An 8571-nucleotide genomic window follows, 5' to 3' on the forward strand; every position below is an offset into this window, starting at 1 on the left:
ATTGACAAACCCATTATTAATTTAATATAATGATTACAAAACAAGTCATAACAAACTTATTTTATTTTAAATTAACATACCTACTGGCTGTTTGACTATGGTGGCATAAAATAAAGCTTTTACAACAAGTGTATACTAACGTCAAATAAAAAATGTCAAACAACTTTCAAATTTTTCCATGCATAATATCGAAATATAATTAACTAAGTATTAATTTTTGATTTGATTAGTCATTCATTACTCTATAATTATAATTTCAAAATTGTTACCTAATTGATAATGAAATAATATACTGATAAGTTGAGAGAATCCAATTTTTATATTAGGCACTCTCATGTCCTTAATCCTAAAACAAACAAATTATATCGTTACCTTTAAACTTATATATTACATACATAAATATAATAATCTATCCATTATAATAATATATATCAAACCAGTAATGCCTGTACAATAAGTTTTAATAAAAAGTAGATAGTAGATACTCTGTTAAAATTATTATTACAAGAAATCTGGATATTTATACTGGACTCTGGAGGATATTAAAACTATAAAACAAAACTAACTGGGCAAATATTGTTAGTACATTTATAAATATTTATTAGGCAGGTATTTATTTTAATTTACTATTTTAATTCCTTACAACTATAAATCAACTGTCGAAACAATATTATTTATACAATTATACATTTACGTAAAGTATAACCTAAATTATAATATTCATCATATTATTTGTGAGCTATAAACATCTTCTAGTTTCACGTAATTTCATTTTTTTTTCAAATGTCGATGAGTACCTTTTAGGTTCTGAGCATAACGAAAGCCGAAAGAATGGATTGGTTATAGAATAATGTGTGTGTGTGTTTTTTTTCCGTCCGTCATCCATTTTCGGGTTATTCAGCATCTTTTCAGATAGAAAAGTGAATCTAGTTGATGCATTTGTAAAAATAGAAAATTCGCAGTCGTTTTCAAAAGCGTCTGGAAAAAGCAAAAAAAATTAAGGATAAATGAGAATTCTTACGTAAAACCAATTTTAAACAAAATGGATTTCATTTTTATGGTGTAACTCAAAAACTAATGAGTAATGACCATAGTATATTTTTAATTTTCACCAATTTTCATTAACCATTTTCCATACATAACATTTTCAAAATATATTGACTCTTTTTGAGCTTATATATTTATAGTCATGAGAAATTTTCGATTTTTGTTAAATTATTATCAATAAATAATTTATTGCTCAATCAAAAAACATAATTCCACATAAGTTGTTAATAGTATATATAAAAAAAGTCCAGCGTAAATCCACAATAGTCTTTATGATTATCTGAAGAGTGAATTAAGACATTTTATGATATTGCATATTCACCGGTAAATTGACAAATTCCTAGGTACCAATCAATTTTTGATATTTTGTTGTGATTCTAAAACGAAAAACCATATTCACTTGAAATTTTCACCGAATATTTATTTTATCATTGTCCTTACATTATACAATTTTCAAAATATTTTTACTCATTTTGAGTTATTTATAGAAATTTAAACATTAAAATTGTTTTAAGTTTTTTTTCTATAAATGTTGATAAAATGTTTTTTGTTGTGTCGAAAATCTCTCCTTGTAAGTCGTTATAACTGTAGTCCAAAAATATTGAAGATACATAGGACCTCTTTTTTTAAAAAATATTTATAGTTCAAATTTTGACAAACTTCATCAAAATCTCTAAAATTTGCAAATTATTTTGTAGTTAAAGTATATAAAATTTTCAAATTATATAGCTAAGCTTTTATATAAATTTTAAACAAATTTTCTCATAAGTTGTAGTTCATTCTGTATTCTAATATCTATATAATCTAACACTGTATAAACACAGTCTTTAAATTGTACCTACTGTATTATTGAAAAACTAAATAGTTGTAAATAGAGAATAGAGATATTAGATTATAGAGGACAGAGGTATCTGTTTTTATTTTTTCAAATATTAATATTTTGTATTAAATAGTTCTGGCTCAAAGAATAATTGCTTAATAATAACATTGTAACTGTTTTAGTACCTGTACCTTTGCTTCACAATACTTTTTAAATTAAATAATATATAACTAGGTAATTACATAATTACATCATGATGGACTTAACATTGATAAAATAGTAGGTATGATAGAAAATTGTAAATCGATAAAGAGATGACAGACTTTGGAACGTAGAAAAGAATAACAAAGGTACATCATTATATAGTAGTACTGATAGTGTTTAATATTTTAATCCCAATAAAAAATTCTAAAGCCGAAAAAAATTGAAATAACGTTTATTTATTATTGATTATACCTGCTTACATTAATACTACACTTGAATTTAAATCCGTATATTAACCTACCTATATAGTTAATGTGATAAAGTTAATTCTATAGTAATTTTTAATATAAATGTTATGAGGGATCCAACATATTAATTAAAATAAGTGGAGTGATGGAATCCGAAACCCACTATTTAATACCTATCCTAAACCAGCCACTGAAGAGTATTATTATATGTTATTAAAAATTTAAATGTTTACCTATGCCGCTATATATAAGTATATAATGTATTAACGTGGCCAGTATAATAATTATCTAATTAGTAAAATATACACATTCAAACATATAATAATATTATATTATGTTACAATATGTCAATATCAAAATATTTTCAAAGATTAAATTATGAAAATGTAGGATTAAGAACAATTTACAACTTTGATCAGTGCTCTATTGTTTTCTACAAATTAATGTAAATTAAAATTAGTTAATGATTTATTTATTCATAGAGTTCACATAAATAATGACTTTTTTATAACACAAAAATTATTTTGAAGTTAAAAAAAGACATGCGATTTTTAATTTTAATACTTAAAACTTGAAAATCAAATAAAAGATTCTTTGTAAGTTGTTCTTACTGGAGTTTAAAAAAAACGTTTAGAATAAAGCAACATTATTTTTATAAGCGTTTGAAGTTTACATATTAACGAAATTCAAACGTATTACAACGATTTTTACTAAAACGATTTTAGTTATTTATTGTTGAAATTCAAAAATAAAAATCGTAGAAACTTGAAACATTCCACTGCAAAATTATAATTTTCTATACACAATGAAATATTTAGAATAATAAAATGTTATGCTGTTTTTAAGAATTTAACATTTTAGAATTTTAAATTATCAAACAAGGGTTTCGAGATTTACGATAGAAATTTTTGTTTATAAATGGTTGCTATTGGTTATAGGAGAAATAATTGTAGAAATTAGTATTTATTATTTAATTGGTTGCCATTCGGTTAATTGGTCAGGTCAAGTACAAACATGCATCAAATCGAATTTTCGCACATTGCCTACCAGGGTGGCTGAGTTGCCACTTTTTAACGGGTTATGAAGTGCGCGGGATCAACTAGTAAATGATTAATTTAAATTAAATATTACAGAGACCTGCTCATTGAAGAGCTATATTCGAAACCTACGACTATACAACAGTAAGACTTCCTTTGTTTTCTAAATAGGTATACATCTACGACATATTACATTGTTACAGCTTCATTCGTTAATTAATTTATCGTTGTTATGTAATAATTGTTATTTGTATACAAATAATAATGTGTGTATTTATTTGCTATTTATGTGTTGTACTTGACACACTTGCAAGCTTCAGTATAATGTACGAATTGACGTTTGATACAACTTAAAATTAAAAAGGTGGGGAAGTGGATGTCGCTCTGCTGTACGGTAGATTACAAGTGGGTCACTGTATAATGGATGGTATTAAATTTGAATTCAATGATATAATATATCATTGTATAAGAAAAATGATTCTGAGCAGAGACGGTATGTCAGTCTAGGTATAAGACATATATATACTTATCTATGGTATTAAAAAAAAATAGACCTATAATAGGTACCTACCTATAATAAATTCCAAATTAATCATATTACAATATTCATTAGGTACTTATTACGCGTTATACGTCAACAACAAACCGTGATACTATCATAGATATATAATAATTAATAGTATACTTTAGAAGTTTCAAGTACCCACGAATAATATTATACAATTGCACCAAAATAACTAAAATAGTTAGTTAGGTTAGGTTAGCTAGGTTTTTTAATATGTATTTCGTCCAAATTTGAACTTAAAATGAGTATAAAAATAAACTGTGCGTATGTATTTTTTTTATTTTTTGGTAACAGAATTAACTACTTACGTGGAATCTTGTTTTAAATTTTCAATCTTTAGATATAAAAGTTGAATATCTTATAAATTTTTAACTACAAAATAATTATTCAATTTTAAATTTCATAAATTTTGTCAAAATTTGAACTTCATATGCTCATAAAAAAAAAAAAAATTGCCTATGTATTTTTAATATATTTGAACTGTTATTGTAATATATATCAGGAGACTTGCATTACATTTTCATGCTTTTTGGCCAAACAAACTTTATTTTATTGATATTTATAGAAAAAAAAACTAAAAAAATTTAAAACTGAGAATGTCCGTAAACAGCTCAAAAAAAGTCAAAATGTTTTTAAATTTTTATGGTGTATAGAAAATGAAAATATTAACATTCAGTGAAATTTTCAAATATCTACAGTCATTTGTTTTTTAATTACAATAAAATAAGAAAATCGTTACGTGAGAAATCGAGTGAATATCAAATGTTGTAAAAATATGAATTTCAAACGCTCATAAAAATTTAATTTGAGTTTCTTATAGACATTTTTTTTTTAATAAAGGTAGATTAACCTATAAGGAATCTTGTATTACATTTTAAAATCTTAGTTCTAAAAAGAAAAATTTTTACGAATTATTAACTCAAAATAATTTGCTAATTTTCGTGATTTTTACATATTTTGTCAATTTTTGAACTTTAAATGCTAACATTCAGTCAAAATGTCATGTATCTACAGTCATTTGTTTTAAAGTTACACCAAAAACCAAAATCAATTTTCTCGAAAACAGATTTTGCGTAAAAATTTCCGTTTTTCCTTAATTTTTCTTTTGTTTTTCACGGCGCTTTTGAAAAATACTAGGAAATTTTTACTTTTGACCCCCCAAAATACCAACTAGATTCACTTTCCTATCAGAAAAGGTACTGTTGAAGAAAATCTAAGCATTTTTACTGTCCTAAAAGGCGATAACAGACACAAAAATTAAAAAAAAACGCACATCATTGTAAAATCAATACATTCATCGTCTCACTCAGAATCTAAAATAGTGGCCTATTAAGAAAATTGGCATGAATTTTCGTATTGTAATATTGAAATCGATATAGTACCTACCTGACAGCTGTTTTATACTTTTATATATTATATATTGTACTACACTACTACGTTTAGTATAATATTATGTTACGGATTTTATAAATATGACATACAGTATAGTTGACGATATGCCGAAAGATAATTTTTACCATCAATCTGTTAATATAATTAGGTACTATAAAGCACATTGATGGTGAAAGTGGTTAATCAAACTTCTTGTGATTCCGGACAAATATAGGTAGGTTTAAGTACCATTATCTAATATGTTTTTTATACGATCGTACATTCGTACGTCCTTGACACCAGCAAACGGTCATTCAAGTTCAAGTTATATGAATCTAATGGCCACATAAACACGTGGCTGTACTGTGTTTTAAAAAGTTCTTAATCACGAATCAATCTTTCTTTATTATAGAAATAAATTATAAACAGTTGTTTATGTTTAAACAAATTTGAATGAATATTAAGATATATCATCTACAAAACAATTTAAGAAAAAACAATATATGTTGAAAAAAAATTTTAAAAAAAAAGGGGGCATAGTACCTACGCTCTGTTATGAATATGAGTCGAGGTACCCTTGTTATTGAGTACCTAAGTCTTTCAGGTCCCAAAGGGAAAATAAATTTAAAGATAAATTTGAATATGTCTTAGATGAATAATAGAGGATATCAAACTATAAAACTATTAAAACTTACGCTGATGTTTGGCATGCATCAAAGTGTTGATTAAGTGTTGATTTAGATAATATTATAACGTCAAATTTTTTTTATTATTTTAAACATACACTGATGACAAGTAGTCATGTTTTCATGTTGGACATACTTTTTCATTATATAAATATACTTTAAGAAGATAACACTTTAACCACAATAATATCCTTCGAAATGACACAAAAATTGTTTAAACAATAAAAATTCAAAATAAAAGTTAAAACATGTTTTCAATAATTACCGAATGTATGAAACAGATTTTGCACTTGAAAAGCATTTCCTGCAAAACCATGGGATTTACCAACATTTAATGTATTTTGCATTCAACTCTGGGCTCAAGTAATAATAAAAATTAAAATAAAAGTCAGTATAAGACAAAGGTAGAGCTCGCTTGCAAAATTGTTGGAAAAAATAATAATTATAAGAATAAAAATAAATAACTACGTAGCTACTATATTGATAATTTTAAAATCTTATAGTCAGTCAGACAGTTATAAAAAAAAATTTCTCAGTTCACTTGCGGATAATATATAATATATAGGTTTATGAAAAATTATTTTCGCACTTTACTGTATAGAGTATAGGAATCGGATATGTCTCATTGCTCGCAATTGCTGACAGCGTCTTTGCAGTTTTCTGCCGGTGCAACAAGCAAATCTTACCCCCGGGATATTCTTACCGAGGCGGGTATGATTTCCCTAGGATAATTTTACCCCCTGTAAGTTATTCCTAGGTTATTTTTATATCCGGTCCGAGACTGTAATATAACGCGTATACGTTAGCAGCAGCTGTACGTACAGTATATCAATATTATAATATTATATTATTATACTATGCAAAATTATTTAGGTATTTTATTAGGTATAGTTATATACTTATATAATGTAGTATAATATTATTTTAGATTTTCCTCTCCACGATCGAGTGAACGAAAAATAATATGGTTTTTTAATTCATCATTGCTATAAGCACGGATTAAGACTATTTTGAAACCGCACATTTTTTCGACGGGCACATTTTTTAGGGGCCCTGATGCGAAATAAATACAATTTGTCTATGATTGTATTTTTATTTTCATAAAACCTATCCAAATAATATATTAACTCGTAAGGTACCTAATAACTAATAACTAATAAGTATTCAATTAAAAAATGGATACAACATATTTTATTGAGATTTCCAATTTAACAAAAACACTGTTGGTTATCTCACACGAGTATATTATTGTTCAATGTGGAACATTATTCTATCGAAATAAATAAAGTGTAAAAACCGGTCAAGTGCGAGCCGTACCATCATCAGCTATAAACATGTTGGCAACACTGCTTATATTATATATTCTAGGATTTTTAGTATTTGTTGTTACAGCGGCCACAGAAATATATAATCTGCGAACATTTCAACTTTCTAACTTTCATGGTTCATGAGATACAGCCTGGTGACAGACGAACGGACGGATAGACAGCGGAGTCTTAGTAATAGGGTTCCGTTTTACCGTACGGAACCCTAAAAATATACTTTTGAACAAGGAAAAAATAGACACGATATCTGGTGACATTTTAACCTAGAAATGACTACAGTCTATAATTATTTTAGCACTGACTTTATAGGTATTATATAATAAGGAGATTTTCAAATTTATCGGTCTCTATTATGGAAACTATATATCGTATCCCGATATTTTTAATTAGGTACCTATTACGTAAAATCTCTTACTTTGCTGAATTTAATAGTTTGCGCCTGAACTTAAAAAAATTGGATATCTTATATATTATAATACAGGTGATCCCCCATCCACCCTTGGATGTGCCACTGCATATGTACACAACTCTAAAAATGTTAGTGTCAAAATGACGACAGATTATACCAATCAGCTAACACATATCTAACGTTTTACCTTTTTACGAAGCAAATGCAAAAAATAACGTAGGTACATTACCTACATATTGTACCCATAAGTATGTGTAAGATGTGATTTTTTATAAACTGAAAAAAAAACTCCAAAATGTTACATAATAGATTCGTTACAATATGCTACATATTATATTACATAATATGTTTAAATTATAATTGCTAAAATCACTAGTATTACAGATCATATTATGTATTGCAGTACCTATAAGAGGTACTCATATCGTTCGAATTAATTTATATATGTATATTTTATATACATTTATATGTGTTAAAAAATGTGTGAAGCAATATTTTTTTTTGAATTATAAAAAGGTTGATTTAATAAACATTTAATTTCTATATAGCTTTCAGCCTTTCACATTTTCATTGAATTAATTTTCTATTCAACAATAAATAATAATATGCATTTATTAATTAAAGTTATTAAATTCGTACTAATTATACGAACATTGAAAAATACGATTACATTATACAAGAACGTAGTTTAAAATTCCAATGAGGATCTTTGTAAGTGAATTATTTTTCATTCATGGTACCTGTTTTACAGAATATAATTGCAAGATTTATGAAATTCAACCTTAATGTGACCACTGACCACTTTTAACTAAACAAATAATATCAAATATATATTATATTTGTTGGTAAATCAGGTGGC

Source organism: Acyrthosiphon pisum, chromosome A1 (genome assembly GCF_005508785.2).
Source record: "Acyrthosiphon pisum isolate AL4f chromosome A1, pea_aphid_22Mar2018_4r6ur, whole genome shotgun sequence".
NCBI lineage: Eukaryota > Metazoa > Arthropoda > Insecta > Hemiptera > Aphididae > Acyrthosiphon > Acyrthosiphon pisum.